We start from the raw sequence: 3,511 nt of genomic DNA on the forward strand, positions 1-3,511 counted from the left end.
ATGTAAATGCGACACTTCCTTGCTAGGAAATAGCGTCTGCAGATGTTTAGGTATCGAAGCAATAGAGTTCTAATGCTTCTTAAAACGCGATATCGCATCTCATTTCTATGTTTCATGGTAAGATATAATATGATTTGCGAAGTGTCATGCATTCCTCGTCTACGATTCAAATGAATGTAAATGCGACACTTCCTTGCAAGGAAATAGCGTTTGCAGATATCTACGTATCGTAGCAATAGAGTTCTACTGCTTCTTAAAACGCGATATCGGATCTCATTTCTATGTTTCATGGTAAGATATAACATGATTTGCGAATTGTTATGTATTCCTCGTCTACACTTCAAATGAATGTGAATACGACACTTCCTCGCTAGGAAATAGCGTTTGCAGATGTCTACGTATCGTAGCAATAGAGTTCTCATGCTTCTTAAAACGCGATATCGCATCTCATTTCTATGTTTCATGGTAAGATATAATATGATTTGCGAAGTGTTATGTATTCCTCGTCTACACTTCAAATGAATGTAAATGCGACACTTCTTTGCTAGGAAATAGCGTTTGCAAATGTCTACATATCGTAGCAATAGTGTTCTAATGCTTCTTAAAACGCGATATCGCATCTCATTTCTATGTTTCATGGTGAGATATAATATGATTTGCGAAGTATCATGTATTCCTCGTCTACACTTCAAATGAATGTAAATGCGACACTTCCTTGCTAGGAAATATCGTCTGCAGATGTCTAGGTGTCGTAGCAATAGAGTTCTAATGCCTCTTAGAACGCGATATCGCATCTCATTTCTATGTTTAATGGTAAGATATAATATGACTAGCGAAGTGTTATGTATTCCTCGTCTACACTTCAAATGAATGTAAATGCGACATTTACTTGCTAGGAAATAGCGTCTGCAGATGTCTACGTATCGAAGCAATAGAGTTCAAATGCTTCTTAGAACGAGATATTGCATCTCATATCTATGTTTCATGATAAGATATAATATGATTTGCGAAGTGTTATGTATTCCTCGTCTACACTTCAAATGAATGTAAATGCGACACTTCCTTGCAAGGAAATAGCGTTTGCAGATGTCTACGTATCGAAGCAATAGAGTTCAAATGCTTCTTAAAACGAGATACTGCATCTCATATCTATGTTTCATGATAAGATATAATATTCATTGCGAAGTTTTATGTATTCCTCGTCTACACTTCAAATGAATGTAAATGCGACACTTCTATGCAAGGAAATAGCGTTTGCAGATGTCTACGTATCGAAGCAATAGAGTTCAAATGCTTCTTAAAACGAGATACTGCATCTCATATCTATGTTTCATGATAAGATATAATATTCATTGCGAAGTGTTATGCGTTCCTCGTCTACGATTCAAGTGAATGTAAATGCGACACTTCCTTGCAAGGAAATAGCGTTTGCAGATGTCTACGTATCGTAGCAATAGAGTTCTAATGCTTCTTAAAACGCGATATCGCATCTCATTTCTATGTTTCATGGTAAGATATAATATGATTTGCGAAGTGGTATGTATTCCTCGTCTACACATCAAATGAATGTAAATGCGACACTTCCTTGCAAGGAAATATCGTTTGCAGATGTCTACGTATCGTAGCAATAGATTTCTTATGATTCTTAAAACGCGATATCGCATCTCATTTCTATGTTTCATGGTAAGATATAATATGACTAGCGAAGTGTTATGTATTCCTCGTCTACACTTCAAATGAATGTAAATGCGACATTTACTTGCTAGGAAATAGCGTCTGCAGATGTCTACGTATCGAAGCAATAGAGTTCAAATGCTTCTTAGAACGAGATATTGCATCTCATATCTATGTTTCATGATAAGATATAATATGATTTGCGAAGTGTTATGTATTCCTCGTCTACACTTCAAATGAATGTAAATGCGACACTTCTTTGCTTGGAAATAGCGTTTGCAAATGTCTACCTATCGTAGCAATAGTGTTGTAATGCTTCTTAAAACGAGATATCGCATCTCATTTCTATGTTTCATGGTAAGATATAATATGATTTGCGAAGTATCATATATTCCTCGTCTACACTTCAAATGAATGTAAATGCGACACTTCCTTGCTAGGAAATAGCGTCTGCAGATGTCTAGGTATCGTAGCAATAGAGTTCTAATGCCTCTTAAAACGCGAGATCGCATCTCATTCCTATGTTTCATGGTAAGATATAATATGATTTGCGAAGTGTTATGTATTCCTCGTCTACACTTCAAATGAATGTAAATGCGACACTTCTTTGCCAGGAAATAGCGTTTGCAAATGTCTACATATAGTAGCAATAGTGTTCTAATGCTTCTTAAAACGCGATATCGCATCTCATTTCTATGTTTCATGGTAAGATATAATATGATTTGCGAAGTGTCATGTATTCCTCGTCTACACTTCAAATGAATGTAAATGCGACACTTCCTTGCAAGGAAATAGCGTTTGCAGATGTCTACGTATCGTAGCAATAGAGTTCTTATGATCCTTAAAACGCGATATGGCATCTCATTTCTATGTTTCATGGTAAGATATAACATGATTTGCGAATTGTTATGTATTCCTCGTCTACGATTCAAATGAATGTAAATGCGACACTTCCTTGCAAGGAAATAGCGTTTGCAGATATCTACGTATCGTAGCAATAGAGTTCTAATGCTTCTTAAAACGCGATATCGGATCTCATTTCTATGTTTCATGGTAAGATATAACATGATTTGCGAATTGTTATGTATTCCTCGTCTACACTTCAAATGAATGTGAATACGACACTTCCTCGCTAGGAAATAGCGTTTGCAGATGTCTACGTATCGTAGCAATAGAGTTCTCATGCTTCTTAAAACGCGATATCGCATCTCATTTCTATGTTTCATGGTAAGATATAATATGATTTGCGAAGTGTTATGTATTCCTCGTCTACACTTCAAATGAATGTAAATGCGACACTTCTTTGCTTGGAAATAGCGTTTGCAAATGTCTACCTATCGTAGCAATAGTGTTGTAATGCTTCTTAAAACGAGATATCGCATCTCATTTCTATGTTTCATGGTAAGATATAATATGATTTGCGAAGTATCATGTATTCCTCGTCTACACTTCAAATGAATGTAAATGCGACACTTCCTTGCTAGGAAATAGCGTCTGCAGATGTCTAGGTATCGTAGCAATTGAGTTCCAATGCATCTTAAAACGCGATATCGCATCTCATTTCTATGTTTCATGGTAAGATATAATATGACTTGCGAAGTGTTATGTATTCCTCGTCTACACTTCAAATGAATGTAAATGCGACACTTACTTGCTAGGAAATAGCGTCTGCAGATGTCTAGGTATCGTAGCAATAGAGTTCTAATGCTTCTTATAACGCGATATCGCATCTCATTTCTATGTTTCATGGTAAGATATAATATGATTTGCGAAGTGTTATGTATTCCTCGACTACACTTCAAATGAATGTAAATGCGACACTTCTTTGCAAGGAAAT

This window comes from Xylocopa sonorina, unplaced genomic scaffold (assembly GCF_050948175.1).
Source record: "Xylocopa sonorina isolate GNS202 unplaced genomic scaffold, iyXylSono1_principal scaffold0161, whole genome shotgun sequence".
NCBI lineage: Eukaryota > Metazoa > Arthropoda > Insecta > Hymenoptera > Apidae > Xylocopa > Xylocopa sonorina.